Genomic DNA, 18,341 nt, shown 5'->3' with positions numbered 1-18,341 from the left:
CATTAGATAGGACATCCTGAGTTCCAGAACAGGAAGGTGGTCCAGAAAAGCTGCTCTAGGTAGTTTAAGCAATCATTTGTAAAATACAGGACATAGAAGAGACCCAGGGACGAGCCATGGTCTGACGACTATGTAAGCCATATATCTCAAGCCTGAAGAGCTCAGAGGGTTTGAAGGAAGGATTTCAATTATTATGGGTATTTATAAATCTTATCTAGTTGTCCTTTTTTTCCAGAGACAAAAGCAAAGTACTACATTCATTTAAGTATGGCTTTCCCTCAGACCAGCGACCAGGACATCTCCAGCAGTGCCCAGTGGTGCTGCACAGCTCAGCAGTAGCACCAGGATAATGGGATGCATACACCCTTGTATTTAATGAAGGAGTCTGTACAAAAGAGATGTCTTCCAGTGATCACTGAAAGACTGGAGAGCCCTCTAGCAGGAAACAGGAGGGTGGAAAGAAGGGCTGAATGAATCACGAGCAAGGAAAAAAGGGTTGCGGCACACCCCCACGCTTTTCCATCTCAGGTCTGTAAAATTCAGCTACACTGAGGTGATCCTACTGGCACCACTACTCAGAGAGAGACAGAAGCAAGAGAGTCTGAATCAATCAGAATCTGCCTAAGAACTGAGTAAAACCCAGCAGCACAACATAGCACAGAGAAGTTGCAATCATTTACACAGGAATAACAAAGAAAGCTGAGTCCAGCAACCTTACCCTGAGCAAAGGAATCATCAGGAAAGCCTTGCCCAGTGCAGCTCCTGGGAGAAAAGGTCAAGAGAAATACAGCCAGATTTCTGAGCAGAAAATCCACTCATCTTGCAAACCCTTTCCATGTCCTTGGGTGCAAAGGCACTGCAAGCTTCTGCAGAGGCAGCCTGTCCTGGAGCCCCACTGGAGCAGGGTGGGGACATGACAATCTCCACAGGCCAGTCTTTCGAGCAAAGGAGCAACAACCACTTAAGGAATGCAAAGCGACAGCCTCAAATGCTCGCGCAACAGCGAAGCATCAGCAAAAGCCAAATGGAGATGAACAGAAACATGCTCTCGTATCCACAGCCATCTGTCCCTCTTCGCTCGTTGTTTTACAAATTGACCTACTGTTCCAAATCCCAGATTTTCAGAAATAGCTCTAGCTGAAGGTATTACCAGGAAAAATGATCAGTGTCAGCTAAGCAGTGTAACTGAGGAATTCTTTCCGGGAGGCTGAGGCAGTGATGACAGAAGCTGGACAACCAAAATCGCAGAGAGGGGGAAGCACTGGCCACTCAGATACATAGGCAAGGAGCAGCAGGAGCAGTGTTTGGCAGTTCAAGTGATGCTCTCTTTTGCCAAAAGCTGGTGAGAAGCTTAACAAAGACCTTTTCTGTTTTCTGGTGCAAATGATGCATTTCAGAGAACAATCAGCCACACTGGCCTTGGAGTAAAGGAGACCAGAAAATCAAGGAGATTCCTAAAATCTATTACCAAATAAACAGCTAGTATTCTCCCATGAACTGAAAATCCCTTCAACTATTCCCAAACAATTACTGCCTCCCCACTCTGAAAAAAGATAAATTTATTCTCCAATATAATTTTTAATATCCTAAGTAGGCTTGGTAATGACAACCCTGTTAATTTAATATCCTCAGAGATCTTTACCATCTCTCCCTGTAAGGGTTTTCTGCAAAGCACCCTCCTCATAATTTTTTGGTCTTTTGAGCCCTTAATTTCCTATTAACTTGGGATGTCTGTACTGGCCTGACCAGTTTTATTATGTGCTTTCACCAGTGGCAAGTGAATAACCCCCTCACATGGCTTTTGGGGGGGATTTCCCCCCAGCACCGCCAAAGGAGCCACAACTTGCCACGTGTCCTCCCCCACCTCAGCACTCCCTCTCCCTTTGGTATGGGGAAAGATGAAAACTCGAAAACGCAACAGATGGTCTGAAATCCTCTTCCTGCGAAACCCATCACTACGGCAGCAAGCTTAGGCAATATTTCAAATATTTCCGCATGTGCCAACAGCAGTATCCATGACTAGGGATGATGAGGAGACTGCCTGTGAAACTCCCCCATAGACACTGTTTGCAACAGCCTAGTCCTCTCGTTGAAGGCTCTCTTCCCTACTCTAAATCCAATGAGAAAACTAATCTTCTCCAGATTTAAAGCTGACAGGTGGTACATGCATAATTAAAGATGACCTAACAGAGAATGCTCTCATTTCTGGCATATTATCAGACACTTAAGCAAAGCAATTATCAGTAGGCAATCTTTTCTGTCAACAGAGATTGGATGAAACATTTTGCCAGTCAGGAAGACACTGTAACGATGATACATATGTATTTGCAGATACTCCGGCAATATAATATAGACTTAAATCTCTCCTGTCTCAGACAAATATCTTCATCACCTATGGAGGACCACAGTAACATCTTCGCACATTTTCGTGTTCCGCTTTGCTATTTCCCACAGACTCACCAGACAAAATACATAGACTCCACCTTGCTCCTACTCATGTCAACCTTTTCCTTGAATCCATCTGCACTACAAGTCCTGCCATTCCTCTCCACCTAGCGAAGGACAATCTTACTATCCTCTCGAGCTCCTGCATTTTTTCCACCTGCATTAATTGGCTGATCAGTGGGCCAGAAAACCTTGTACTTCTGCCTCTTTCCCCCCTCAAAAAGCAAGCAAACCCCAGGAAATGTGTCCTCCCCCTTATTTACTCAAACACAAACAAAAACTCAGCTCCTCCAACAGAACCCAACAAAGCCTGCCCCGAACACCTTCTTCTTCATCCACAGGTAGCAGCCACCTGTGTTACATCTGGGGCTAAACACTATATTGCTCTTTTACTCCTTGTCACAGCCTTTGTGACATCAACACCTCCAAGGAAGAATTAGGGACCTCACAGATTTCAGTGGATTGTTCCTGTTGGGAACAACCATGTCTTACTCAGGACCACAAACTGAGCATCTTCACCTTGGGAGCTGTGACGGTAGAAGAGATCAGTGGCCTTGTTCTCCTTAGCTTATAGAGGGGGCAAGCACAAGTGGAGATCAGTTGGGAATTTTATGTGGAATCAACCCAAAAACCTATACTAGATCTAGGAATATCTTCCCTGCTTTTTGGTTAACAAGCAGATGGTATGGTCTCCCAAAATAGCAGTGTCACCCATGTAGTTTGAAAGAAGCAGAAACTTTTTAACCTAAACTCTTAAAAGGCTTCCTTCAAGCAGTGTTTTGCAATGAATCCAGAGAGTGTTCTGTGTCTTTTTTTTTTTTTCTTCTCCTGAGCAGGGATTTTAAAAAAAGAATATTTTGCGGAAGAAAGACACGGAGAACAAAAAACAATTAGGAAAAGGAAAGCCTAAAAAGGTTAGTGGTTTTCTTAATTTTGGGAAAATTAGGGCTGTGTGAAGTATTATAAACCGCAATTACATACACACATGGGATTGCATTTTACCTTATGAAAGAGCTGCTTTTAGGGTATAAAATTGCTTTAATATTGCACTACGACAAACGTTTTTTTAAAAAAAGGCTTATGATAATGGATTTTCAAAGCAAAAGTAAAGCTGCTTTTCCCTGAGAACAGGGCTTTAGAGAAGGGAAACTTCACAATGCCAGTGGTGTGCGTTTTGCTGCATTTCACAAGATCTCTCATAATTTAAATTCCGATGTATTTATGTCATACATGGATAAACGATCTTATTGTTCAGAACATGTCTTTATATGAACATCTCTGCTGTTAGAACTAGCATTATTTAGCTGTTTTTTTTTTTCTCTTTCCTTACCAAGTCAGAACAAAAGTGTCTTTTATTGCAGTTTTGTGAACTTCATGCAAATGGCAGTTTTTACACATCAATCGTCAGTTTAATAACACTAATGATAAGAGGGGAATTGAAAATAATAGGCTGATTTTTTGCCAAGCAAATCAGAATTTACACAGAAGATTCTACAATGTCAAACTTTATAGCCCTGTGTTATCAAAAGCACGAGGAGTGAGAATTAAGATTAAACCACTGACTCGTTAGCAAGCTACACTTACTAAACCGCAGCTTTCCCGCACCAAGAGTGATTATTTAGAAATCCACTGTACAAGATAAGAAGAGATAGTGATAGTCTTCTGGGACCACAGGGAGCCATTTACACAACAAAATACATTTGCCAGGGGATACCGATCTGAGAGAGCAGGCTCAATATCTCTCTCAGTAAAAGCAATACTGGTTAGTCTCCCAGTCTTCCCTAAGGCATAGTTTGGTCATTCCTTCTCCTGCTTTATCCTACTCTTGCAATCACACAACTTTGCAGCATTTAAAATCCAGTTTTGCACTTATCACTCCCACGAATGGCCCTGGTGACTTCACAGGTGCTGGTTATAGGCATTCGTGCTGCAGGACAAGCATGGGAAGAGCAAAATGGCCTCATATAAGTAGCTAGAGCTGTAAGAATTAATGGACATTCCATGGATTAATGGATGCCTACAGAGAAACACATTTTGAAAACACAGTTTGATCATGACCAAACAAATAACACTAAATAGAAGAAAAAAGCATTTGCTTTCCCAACATGCAAAAAACCACAGGTGTCAAAATGCCAGCTTTTGACACAAAATACCACAGAAAAAGTGAGTGACAGCAGGTTTTTAATCCTACTACAAACAGGTGCTCAAGCAGGCATAGTAGTTTCCCATTACAATGATGGTCTAAGGACAAACTTTACATCTCTAATATTTGAAATACCTTTTTTATCCAGACAGACAGAGTCCTACACCCTGGACTACTCCAACCCAGTTGCAATGCAGGAGGTATAATAGAAATTGCACTGTGCTTCCTCCCACTCACCTCTGGCTATGATCAGGACCCATCAGTAGAGTAAATTGCTCTACTATTGAATCCCATCCCACAAAGGGCAATTTCTTTTCCACAGATGCCTGACTGCTTTTCCACACAGCCTGTGGGTTTGATGCTTTGGTTTCCAGCTACAAAAAGGGCTGAAGCCTTTCCATGGGAGCACTTGAACTGCTATCTTCCTAGAGTCAGCACCCTTCAGTTTGGCCATATTTCCTGGCTAATGCTCCCACAACTTGAATCACCATTCCCATGTGGGAATGGACTGCTAAAACTGTGCTGCACGTCTATCTTCCTGCCTTGCGTGGGCTTTGCCAAAAATCAAGTTTTGGAAAGAAGGAATGGAGCCTGCTCCGTTATCATTACTTATAGCAGGTACTTTCAGTGTTGTTTTTTATGAGTACACAAGAGGGAAAGTACGTTTTTAAGAAGGACAAAGACTGCTGAAGTTTTACAAGAAGCCCCAAGATAAGCAGAGCTTATTATGTACCACGGGATGAAATGCAGCATCTTTGGGGAACAGATGTTTTATCATCAAGCAGCCATTTGGAAGAACTGTGGGAGCTGGACTGTCTCACCCATGAGCAAACTAGGAAATTACAGGAGCTTGTAGGCGTTGTCTGTGTGTGAGGTCAGAGACAGAGAAGCAGTTAAACCCATCTCTAAGGTACTGTCCCTGTGCTGGTGGATGTAGTAGGTCATTACAGAGAATAAAACTGTGAGAAATAATTATTCTACTCAACACCATCCCTGTGGCTGGGACTGGCATTAGCAGTGGGGCTTGGTGGGCAAAAAGCAGAACAGTGTAAGGAGCACACTGTGTTACATTAGTGCATACATGTGCATACATGCTGAAAGGGTAAGTCTGGATTTTTGCTCCATTGTCACCATGACATCATGCTCCTACCTGCCCACATCATGGACCTCACCACGCCTCTAAAGGAGACCTTAAAGTTTGTGTCCTGTGATCTGCTGCTCCTCACCACAGTCCAGCCCCTCACTGCTATTGAGAACAGTAACAACCCATCTCTCTCTACAAATCTATGCTAGAATTATCTCACAAGCAAAATCCAGGCCAAAATGGAAGCCCTCAGTGAAATGAAGCAATGCATTAAAAAACACTACTTGAGCTGGGAACACATGACTAGATTTTTCTCAAGTCTGAAAAAGTCCCAATTTGTAATGAAAAAATGGGAGCTGTGCATGCTCACACCTTTTGCTGCAGGCTGGTGTCCACTCCAAGCACCACCTCAAAAATACTTTTGCTTCATCAATACATTTGTAATTCAACCAAAAAAAAAAAAAATTAAATAGCATCTGAAAAGCTCTGCATGGTAAACAACAGAAAAAAACTGCTTTCCAAGCCTGCAGCCAGTTGTTCTGTAATATCTTCTGCTTTGTGCTGACAACCTTTTTTCCCTCCAATCATTCAGACACAATGCCTTCAGGTCTGTCTAAGTAATGTAATTTACTGGAGTGGAATTCCCTTGATACCTTCTGCAGCACTCAGTGACAGTATCATTTATACTCTACACTGTCATGCCATGACACTGATACATTGGCTTTCATCCCTCATTCAGCACAGAGGGTGCAATTTCACCTTCCATTGTGCCCTTCTGCAGACTGTGCGTACAAATTCCCTCCATTCATCCCTAATTACAAACCTCTGCTGAAATACTCTCATTAGATTTATATTTCTCACTCCAAAGTGTCAATCTTATTTCAAAATTCCAATTTTCTGAGAGATCCATCCATTAGCAGCAACCTCCAAAGCATTCCTTAACCGAGTGCATTAAAAGTGAAGCTGGCAGAGCAGAGACGCACTTAAAATACACTATTACAGCAAATCTCCATTGCTAATGTTTTTGCATTATTTGAGCACTGTGATAAGGAGCCTGTGACTGGCCAGCCCTGCTCCTCCAGCAGCAATGGACAGAAGCCACCAGTCACTTCTGTGTCCAGCTCTGTTCCCACTGTGAGGCTGCACTACATCCCAAAGCATCTGCTGCTCTCACTGTCTCACAGTACAGCATGAGGTGGCTGTTCAAAAAACTCCAGACGATGAGAGCCACAGAAAGTGTTTATGGCAACTGTAAAAATGCCTGACTACAGCTTGTTTTCTGTGGCAAAGTTGAAAAAAAAAAAAAAAAAAAAAAGCCAAAAACAAGCTGGGGGTTTCCCAAGGTAGCAGTTCTGCTCTGCAACCCGAAAGGGTGTTAGAGCTCTTCAGCTGAAAATCACAACCACATTGTTTGTGTCACTTGCGCTAATCCTAATTTAGTGGCCACATGTAGGACTGTTCCCTCCAAACTGTGTACAGAAAAGACAGCGTCACAGATTCCCCTGAGCAGCTCTACAAGTAGTTAAAAAAATCAAAAAGAGATCCTTTTACCTCTTCAAGAGAAAGGCAAACACCTTAAAAACCTCATCACCATACAAGGGAAAAAATGAAGAGCACAGCAGTGGGTACTGATAGTTGCACAATGCACCCAATGTGCCATCTCTAAAAATAGCCTGTGTGGTGATACCCCTGGAAGAGTCCAGCATGTCTCATCCCGCTGGAAAGCGCAGCAGCAGCAATCGGCACAGGAGTGCCGCTGCCACATGACGCACACGTTGCACTCTCTCCCGTCATTATCTTCAAAGCCATCAGGTTTGAACTTACCTGCAGCAGGCACAGCAGTAGAAAAAGAAGGGTGGGTGGGGAGAAAAAAACCCCACCTCTACAACTGTACTGAAAAAGGGAAAATTCCACAGAAGAATATTACAGCAAATGATTACGCCCCTTGTCAGCACCTGGGCACCTACAGGACTGAGACATGCAGGTGATTATAAAAGAGGTAATGTAATTCCCTGCAGCAACCACTGTGGGGGAAACTAATAAATGCTGAAGTTTTGCCCGTTCCCATCTTAAATATTTGAAGCCTTGATTACTGCATCAGCTCTCTTGCCATTTGTACTTTGTATCAAGGCAAGAGCCGGTCCAACGAGCAGGCACAGATGTGAAAGCAGAAAGGAGCATTTCAGCAGAAAGGAGCATTTCAGCAGAAAGACAAAAGTAAGATAGCAATGACAGGCACTGAGCTCTAATAGGAGGAGAGGGAGGACTACACCAAGCAAATTTAAAGGGATTTCATATTGCCTAATGACAGACTCACCATTGACAGAGTGACTAGTGCATGGAACAAGCGCGTGTACGTCTAAGTGCCCCCAGCACCCCACATCCTCCGCACCACGTGGTGTTAGTCAGAGTGAAAACCTATTGTCTTATAAAGCCCAGTTCTCAAGACCAACACCTCTACTACCCTGCAAAGCCTGGCAAAGCTGGGAAGGTCATGAAGCGACAAGAAAGCAGTGATGCTTAAGCTGCCACACAGCAGAGCGCAAGTTTTTAGCCTCTACCTTGGGTCCTGCAGCTCTTGGATAGATGCTCTCTCCTCTCATCCATCACAAGAATGACATCAGACCGAGAAGCCTGACATGCACAGGCACACTCATTCTCTGGAAATGCCACAGCTACTTAATGAGTGAAGCTGGGACAGCACCAAAGCTGACACCATGAAGCTACGAATTTCCCTGCATATACTGACATCTCTCTTTAATATTTCTCTTGGCCATGAGCTGACATATCAATTAATGTGGTCAGAACACATTTAGTAGTTCAAGATACCGCATCTGGTTTAGTGGATTCCTAACCAGTGCAACTACCTGGAAAAGCATCACATAGTGTATTTCAACAGTCACCCTGAAAAGCAAACCAAAAGGATTTTATCTGCCAAAAGTTAACCCTGAGAATTTGTTTCTCAAGCTCAGCAGATTTATATAGATTTCTTTTTTTTTTCTTGCTTCACTTTTTCTTTGCCAGAAGATGAAGTTCTGGATCAACAATTCAAGGTACACCACTGAAGTTTTGAAAGTTTTGACTTTAAAGATCTTTCATTCCTCTCCAAAGCTGCTTTTTCCAGACAGCAGAACAATTCTGCTTCCAAAATTCTTTCATCACCACCTTTAACTTATGTACTAAGCCTATCTACTTTTTTTTTTTTTCCAGTAACAAGTTGATGAATTAACACAGCCAGACCACACCACAAGTAAGCTCTGACTCTCCTTCCAACACAGACCCATTTACAAGCATTAAAACCTAGGACTCACCCACCAGACAGAGCTGAAGCTGCAGGCAAGCCAGTCATCAGAGCTCAGAGAAATATTATGCTTGCTCCACAAATGCTGAAGCATTTGAATCTTATTTTTAGTCGTACACAAAGGGCAATAAATGGAAAATCTTATTGTAACCACTGCTTTTTCGTGGCCACCCACACTTCCAACACCTACAGCAAAAGTATATAAATGTAAAAGCCCCAAAACTCATGGCTCATCTGAACAAGGAATGCAAACTAGCTGGTTGCTGTTACTTTTTTTTCCAGTTTATATCTAGACTGCTATTATATTCTGTGAAACATTGAAGACAACTTTTCACATGCTGTGCCTATCTACTGTCCAGGATTCTGCTGGATTTTCACACATTTTTCCCAGTACCAGTGTCCCTGGTAAAGTCCTTCACTAAGTTAGCTGACCACTGACTGATTTTCAAATGATGAAGTAGAGAAGGTGCTTCCCCCTAACCCTCATTTTCTTCCCCCATTGCCCAAACTACTGAGGTACAAGGAGTTAATGCTTCACTTACCTGTGAGAAATTATGCTGAATACTGTACCCAGAAACTGGCAATTAGAAAAAAAAAATCCCTTTACACTCATAACAGTAGAAGAACTTCAAACAAATTGCTGTCAAGGATGATTTCATTGTGTTTAAATCCACTTTACTTCAAGTCACTTTGCAAATTACTCTTTAATTTTATACCTAAAACTCTCAGGTCTGTGATGCCAGTTTACTCTCCTGTGTGTCCTATGCCTGATTCTTTCCATTTACAGAAAGTAACACAAGCATAAACCTAATGATCATCTGAAAACCCACAGAAAACGAATTCAACTAACTGAGTAAAAAAGAAATAAAGGAAGAAAGATCCATCTTAAGACCAGACCCAACACGAGGGTGATGCCATGTCTGGAGATGTTGAGAGTGAACAATCTTGTGCCATTAATCATCTTGCTGTCGCAGAAAGTGCAGGTTATTATAGCGAGAAAACGATCCAATACAACGCTTTTACGTCTCGACTCCTTGTACTTCGTAACAGGAAACATGTCCCACCACCTAGCAATCAATACTTAACTAAATGATCGAAGACAAAGTGCTAGCTCCAGAAAAATGTACCTTTACCTGCCCTCGCTCATCAATTGCCTGCTAGACCCAAAAGCACACCACCTTCCTGCAGCTCCTGACAAGGCGAGGGCAGAGCGGGCTGCTCTCCACGCACGCCGCTGGGATCAGGTGTGCGCTTTTCTGCCGAGGATTTAGGTCGCAGGACCTGTGTGCCGAACGCCGCAGAAGCGCGGGTATCTAAGTATTATGAAAATAAATGGGTCATACACCACTGAGCTAACAACCACACCACCACCAAGCCGGGCACTGAATGACTGTGCAGGGCTCTGCCAGAGGGAGAGGAGAGGTTGAGCCAGCAGTGAAAACAAAACTGATGCGGTGAGATGGATTTTACTTTTCACTGGTTTAGGTTACAGAGAAAGTTGGTCTTGCTGTCACCGTCTCTCAGGCTTTTCTGTAAAAAACCAAAAAAATGCAACGTACAGGCTGGTAAGATGACCTGTGGAGATGGGCTGGCATCTCACCCCACCGGGAAAGGGGAAGTGCCGCTGGCCCTGGGTGGAGGGAGGGCTGTGACTCAGTCCCTTGGGCTGACACACACACACACCCGCGCTGTCACCTGCCACAGCAAAAAATAAAAGTCCTCGCCACAACACGGCGGCCACACGGGGAATGCCGAGTAAACAGATCAATGATGCTGCGTGCCCACGCAGCCCGTGGCACCGCTGGGGTGACGAACAAACCAACCTGTGGTCAATGGCAGCAAGGTGAGAGGTGTCAGAGCAATCCGGGTTCAGATGGCACACTACACTGCAACAAACTCCGCTGTCCTCTGCTGCTGTTAACAGCTGAACACGAGCAGAGCGCTCCTCCCAGCCACACAGCCCGTGGCCATCGCATGTGTCTGGATGGGGATGCCTCCAACACCGGGGTCTTGGGCAGAAACCTCCAGGAAGGGACACTGGCTCACCACCCACACATGCGGTGGTGTGCACGTGCAGGCGCCCTCCCTGAAGCCACACCAGCGCTTTTCAGGACATGAATTTGTCCAGATACAAATTTTATTTGAAAAAATCGTATACTTACATATATGTATACACGTATACAACGTTTATAAATATATTTCATTTTTATATATACAGACACATCTGCACATATAAACAAAGTGATATTTAGTCAACAGATGTGTTTGTATCAAAAGCTGTCCCTGGCCACCAGCCTGGCTGAGGCACGGAGGCACTGACAGTGCTGAGAAGCACCTGATCACTTCGAGGGACTGACACAGAGCTGCTAGCAGCGGGCAGTGGACAGGATGCCATGGGAGCCTGTGAAGGTCCCGGAGGCAGGAGACACTCCACACGCTGGTGGCACAAGGTACAGAGTCCTGATATGCCAGTACCATAAAATGGGTAAGAAAGTGCCTTCACCCCTATGAAAACAGCACTCCAACAGGAAAATGTACCAGAAAAATCATGAAACATAGACATGACCACATCTCTCATCCAGTAAGATAAACCTGACAATGTCCTCAGGAATGGTCTTGGCACTTGAGAAGAGGGTTTGCTACTGATGGTTAGGAGTATTTGGAAAGTCAATGTACAAAGTGATACAATTTTGCCTTCAGAAATCTGCTTTTCTTCTGAATTCTGTCAAGTTATTTGACCTTTAAGTGCAGATTTTAAAATACTTACATTTTTCCCAGGCTGTGGTGGTAGGCGGGTGACAGACATTCAACCACCAATATCTGCATATTTAAAATTTTACATTATTTACATCTGCCTAGTGATGGGCATAGCATAGATTTCAAGAAATCTTTCTGAATTTTTTTAAGTACTCTGAAGAGCTCATACCTAACAAATACGAAATTTCTAGACAGAACTTTCTGAGTTTTGGCTTGCCTTATTTTTTTATCCTGTTTAAACCACTTATAGGCCCTTGCTGAATTCACAACATTGGATAAACAGTACCAATCTGGTCTTTTTATGAGATGCAGAAGGACATTGATTGGGATGTTATTTTCGCTGCTTTTAAAGGAAAATACTCAGGGCTAAAACAAAATGAGAAATGTGAGAATATGGATACTGCTAGGAATAGTCACCTGTCTCCACTCAGATGCCAGCAGCCCTGCCCCAGCAGCTGCTCCAAGACGCTGCTCTGTACATTCTCTGTCATTTGTGACTGTTTGGGATAACAAATGGAAAGAGCCTCTCAGCAGAGAGCACAGCTTCTCCCCGACTGTTGTACTCCCACATTACAATACACTTAGTCTAACCCACCCAGGATTAATTCCCAGAGAACCTGGAGAAATGGGTTTTTCTTTACTACCTTGGCACATGCAGCATAACAGAGTTTTGCAATATGCTCTGTCAGAACAAGCAAGGGACATTCTGCTTTTTGAATTCACACATCAGTAAGTACTATTTTTATGGAGATTTTATCCATCAGCATCCTAGTAGTATTATAGAAACAAAATAATAAATGGAAGGGAGAAAAGGAATACTTATTTATCCCACTGCACCGTGGGAAAAGCAACAAGAACACAGTTGTTACAGCTGGGTCAACCTTGTGCAACTGCTCTTTCCAGCAGGGCTAATTAACAAGTGAAAGTCCATTTCTTTCTATGGAAATTGTTATAATGAGGTAATTGTTACAAGCAGAGTCTGTCATCAAAAACAGCCAGACAATGGGAAACAGAGAAAACAAATAAGCAAGGGCAGCTTGCCCTCATGTCTACCTGTGCCGGCGTGGATCTGCACACACGACGGGTGCAGCCCCAGCCAACGGCTGTGAGCTGATGCATGGGTTTTCTAGGAGCTAGAGTTTAAAACACACCATGCTTTAAAAATGATGCACAGCTCAAGCACATAATGACAGTTAAAAGAGAAAGAAGAAAGAAAAAAAAGGAAAAGCACATATTTGATGATGACTCCTATATCCGCATACTGATTTTCAAGTTCATTTGGTCCTCAGACCTGATTTTGTTCCTTGAAAAGGAGACATCTGATTATTTGTAGCACAACAAAAAGCAAGACAAATTTTCCCATGTGCTTATTGGAATGAGTGAGGTTTTTTCTTTCCCATTTCTGTCTGCTTTTTCAAGTCCCCCACCAAGGATGATATTTTTGAAGTTAGTTCCTCTGGAAGTGTTTTAAATAGTGAATTTGCAAGATGCCTAATGATAAGCTTTTCCAACATCATGAGAAAAGCCTGCAAAAATTTGTGAATAAGGCTTCCAAACCTCATGGGAATAGTGCTAAGTAGGACTAATGAAAAACAAGCTTTTACTGCCTGCCTAGCTGTTACAATTCATATTTTCAAGTCTTCTTCCCTTAAGACAAGCACTAAAAACAAATTTCAAGCCAGATCCAAAATTTTCCTGTAGTCAGGCGAATCTGCTAAGGGGGATTTGATTAATAACTGCACCAGAGAATGCCAGACCCTCAAGGAAATGGCAACACTCTCCCTTTTTTGGAAAACTAAATCAAACTCACACCTTGTAAGGCCTCTTTGACAGTGAATTCTGTTACTACCCAGACTTTCTCTACTGCCTATGACTTCACCACTGTTTTTGCGGATACTCATCACACCAGAAAAAAAAAATTCCTCTCTTTAAAAACTGAATTTCCTTACGCATTAAAGAATGCAATCCTCCTTTCACAGAAGATGTTTCTTTTTTTTAGTAAATCTTTTAGAGTCACATAAGCAAACAAAGTACTTCAAGTAAAGGTATATTTATAATGTAAATGCTTTGGTTCCAAAATACTCATATATTTTTAGAAGTGGTATTACATACAGATCAGTTCGAAATATTAAGAATGGTATTAGTAAGCATTCAATAAAAACTGACCAGTAAGGAGTGGTCTGCTTCACTGACCTGTTCTGAGTAAACTGCATCATATGCATTTGTTACTGCAGTGAACAAACAAGGGTGTTAACGTGCACAGTGCCACACTGTGAACCGCAATTTCGTATTACCTCCTTTTGCCAAGCTACTCTATAACACCATCCCAAAGATAAAACCTCTTAACCACAAATCAGTTTGGTTTTGTTTTAAAAATTGATGAAATTAAGTTGTGTTGAAGCCTTTCCCCAAACTTGTCAGCTCTGGGGTGTCCCACCCTCCATAGAGCACAGATCATCACATCCATGCCATCCTTGTAGTGGTCCAGAAACCAGAATCAGGGTTAGAACTGCTGACAAACTGCAAAGTGTCAAATCAGTTTCTCCCCACTGATTCTATGCCAGGCTGTGCTGTGCAATGTTTCAGAGGAAGGCTCAGTCATTGTGGGCTCAGGGATGAAATACGTGCAGAGGATCATAAGCTGCTCCCCATCTTGGGTGAAATATCAAAGCACAACAAGCACAGGGGACTACTACTCCTGCTGAGAAGTTAGGAAGGGATCTGCAGTCCCCTCAATCTGTTCCTAGTAGATCTATGCACAACTTTCTTTACCCTCCTACTGTCAGGTGGAGCACTGATTCCACCTGGAAGGAGCTGGAGGTAGCAATGAAGATACTTCTGATGCTTACAGAGCCTTTTGGGACAGAAGGCATGGGGATGAAGCAGCTCCTCTAAGGGAAATACTCCAGAAACCCGAAAGGAGAAGTGTATGGATTTTATCATGGGAGAAATAGAAGGGTGCCTGCAGTCCTGTTGGGCAGATGATGGCCTCCAAACCGACATGGAGCACGTGCAGCTTTGGCAGAGTACTCCACGGTAAGTGTACACACACGCAGCCCGTCGCAGAGAAAAACAAAGCGCAGTTAGAGCAGTGGGGCGAACAGAGCTATTTTTAAGCACTTCTTGCTATGGTTTACCCTCGTAGCAGAACACTTAGAAAAGCCGTCAAAATGACAATCACTATTTAGGTTAAAAAAGCAAGTAACTACTTCAATAACAATTTATTCACCACCTAATGTTTGCAGTTGAATTACAGCTCTTACAGTGTTTTTCTAAAGTGTGATATTTACTGCCTCTACCTGGCCTTCCCAAGACCTTTTTTCTTTCCTTTTTTCTTTCGTTTTTTCTTTAAATAGAAAGGAATTGGAATCATGACTTACATGTAACTTTTCTAGGTTCTGTGCTGGCTAAAATGTTCTCACGATGCAGGGAACAGGATCAATGGAGAAATTAGGAGGCTGCAGCAATCCATTAAGAAGTGACCCTCCAAAGTTCTATAGGGCAGTCTTCTGGCAACTCAGTTGGAGCAACCTAAAATAAAATAAAGGCACGAATTAAAAAAAATTAAGCACTGAATCTTTACAAACACCTCTTTGTTTTTTCCTTCCAAAAAAACATGTTGGGACATCTTTTTTCTTAAATATAGAAGGTCTTTATGCCAAACATGACAATTACTTTATGTCCATTTCACACTTTGTCAAACCTTTAAGCTGTAAATACCTTCCTACAAAGACCATGTTTTCCTTTCATTTGCATAGTATGAGGCCCCTGAAAAGAATTACTGAACAGATAAACTAATATTTCTGTAATTATTCCACCAGATCACACTGCAGGTACGTGCATTGTTACGCATACATACAAAGGAATTCTTTACTGTGATAGTGGTGAGGCACTGGAGCAGGCTACACAGAGAAGCTGTGGATGCTCCATCCCTGGAAGTATTCTAGGACAAGGCTGGATTGGGCTTTGAGTGACCTGGTCTAGTGATAGTTGACCCTGCCCATGGCAGATGGGTTGGAACCAGATAAGCTTTAAAGCTCAGCCTAAATCACCCTGTGGTTCTATGAAACTGCACATCACATCAGAAAGGAGTTACAACAAAATCAGTAAATTTATCTAGTAGGCTTTAAATAATAATTACTACTGGCTTTTGTCAAAGCTTTGCATTGATTTTATTACGGAATTTAGGTTAGGAACATAAAATTTGTTCCTTTGTTTCTCCTTTACTCTGGTGAGCTTCAGAGAAGAAACACCATCAGAGTAATTTGGTATTCCTGGGTTGATGCGATGTGTGCCGTAATCCTGCAGCCACCCTAAAGCAAAGCTACCTGTCACGCCAGTCCATGTCAAAAGAAAACTGGAGAGAGAATGAAATGTTCATCTGCCCACAGAAAATTCACTGTGCTGTCACCTCTGTGCAAGGGACTCAGGGCTCAGTCCCTGGAGGAGAGGCACTCAGGGATGGGGAAGGCTGGTGAGAGCAGGGCTGGGGCCAGGGGGCTGGAGCAGGGGTGGGTGAAACCCCCAGCAGCCAAATCCCAGCATCACCACACAGCCCAGATCCCACAGTGAGCACAATCCCAATCCCAGACTCTGGAAAAGGCTTCCCCCATCTATCAAGGAAGCAGTCACACTGTGAAGTGGTTGGGGAGGAAATACTTGTGGAAGGAGAAGTAATCAGCTTTAAGCTACAGGGGTTCTCAAGTTGAGGTTTTCAAGTTGCCAGTGCCCAACACTTTACTGTTTTCCTGGAAAAAAACACTGGAATGCTTAACTAGTATTTACTTGAGTGAAGTTGGCAACTGGGAGTGGAAAGGAAGATGGTTTTGTTTTGAACAGAAGAGGACAGCAGCAGTACAAGCAGTGGCATGTATCTGTCTTCACAGGATCACTGCAAAGGCTCTGTCTGCAGGATTACCACAAACTAAAGCCAGATAAAGAGGGAAGTGAGGAAGAGGAAAAGAAATCCTGACAATTTAGATTTTTTTTTTAAAACTACTCTTATTTTTTTAAAACATGCAAAATTAACTCTTCAGTAAAAAGTTCTGTTTTCTCAAGTGATGTCTGCTGTGTCTATTTATTATGACTAATGCCTGTTTATGACTCCATAAAAAAGTGGGGGAAAAAACCAAACCAAAACAAAACAGAGTTCAAATAAGAGAGATTTGGTGGTTATTTTTCTAAGTATGCTGCTCCTGGTAAAAAAAGTTCAATATTTTCTGAGCAGCGATCCTACTGCATTTTACTCCAAGTCTTGTTGAGAATTGGTTCGCTTATGGAAAGCAGGTTATTTCCTCTGGATGGCACTCTTCTAGATGGTTTACCAACAGATGCTCAAACTCCTGCTACCTTTAAGGATTACCTAATTAGGCACTTGAAAAGAATCATGAGGCTGTGCTAGGAACACAGTGCTTGTGTCTCTTTAGTTTATACAATTTTTTCCAACTGGGCATAACATTCATTTACAGATTGTAAGAGTACCAAATATTTATGGTCACCAATATACATTATTTAAATTGCCTATAAACCTAAAAATATAAACTCTAAGTCTGTTCAGTCATAAATCACTGGTAGAACAAAAATAACTGTTGCTTACTCAGTGGCCAAAGGACTAAAACCAGGGAAGTCTCTGTGTTTTCAAGGATAACTTAGTTTCCTGAGCAAAAATTGCACATGCCATGGTGTATCAGAAGAAAAAAAGAATAAACAGAAGTTCGGAATAGGGAAACAAGAAAAAAAAAGGGGCATGGGGGTTGGGGGGGAAAGAAGACTTTCAGCACCCCTGAAGCTTTTCTGAGAAGGTCTGATTGATGTTCACTGCTGTAGAAAGCATGAGGCTGCATCCCAAACATTTCATTCCCTTCTGCGAATGTCTCACTCCATACCTCTCCCCATGTTCCCCAGATATTCTTGCCCTATGCAGGATGATCCAGCCAGCATCAGGTTTTACACATGATCTAAAAGACTAAAGCAGGAATCTCTCTGCTCAGGGGTCAGCTTAGGGTAGAATGAAACTTAACCCCTGCCTATGCTCAGCACGAGGGCTTCTTCATGCTTTCCATTCGACAAAAGACTTTTCCTGAAACAGGCAAAGTATTAAAGGCAAAGCTGTTACTACGGCTGCAAACTTACAGGAATACATAAAAATTGAGTTCATATGAAGAGCCAATGGTGCACCTACTGAAGAGGAATTTCAGCAGTTTAACAGGCTGATCAGCCAGGTTTACAGCATTGGGAAAGAGCTGGATCTTAGGCAGGGTTGGATGTACTCTTGCTCCAAGGCTTGCTCACATCAAGGTCTCAGCTCTCAGCACAGACCTGCACATGTAGGCCATCAGTTAACAGGGTCATGAGAGGCCACAAAATCACTGTCCTACACCAGCTTGAAGAACCAACTCCTGCAGTCTTGGAGGTTGCAAGAAAACCTTATAGTTATTCTAAAAAGAAGCAAAGAAGCATCTGCCTTAAGAACTTGCAAAGAAATCTAGAAAAATAACAATACTTCCAACTGGACCGTGTAAATCTGCTTGATTTTTTAAAAAACTTGTATTATTTAACAACCTCTTGTAAATTTTTTTGAACCAGGTTATCTTCTTTCTCCCCTTTTCTGA

At 42.6% G+C, this 18,341-nt stretch overlaps 1 protein-coding gene across 3 annotated transcripts in view; it reads right to left on the bottom strand.

The window, feature by feature from the left end:
* The window catches only part of BACH2 (BTB domain and CNC homolog 2), a 143,562-nt gene that overhangs the window by 67,852 nt on the left and 57,369 nt on the right, over nt 1-18,341 (bottom strand). For all 3 annotated transcript variants that reach the window (XM_041412331.1, XM_041412332.1, XM_041412333.1), the window contains exon 3: nt 15,111-15,261. The gene's annotated coding sequence lies outside the window, so the exon portion shown is untranslated. The remainder of the gene's footprint in view (nt 1-15,110; nt 15,262-18,341) is intronic.

Source organism: Onychostruthus taczanowskii, unplaced genomic scaffold, assembly GCF_017590055.1.
Source record: "Onychostruthus taczanowskii isolate IOZ18803 unplaced genomic scaffold, ASM1759005v1 scaffold39, whole genome shotgun sequence".
Lineage (NCBI taxonomy): Eukaryota > Metazoa > Chordata > Aves > Passeriformes > Passeridae > Onychostruthus > Onychostruthus taczanowskii.
Note: the sequence above shows the minus strand (reverse complement) of the source record. Positions and strands in the feature narration are given on the sequence as shown.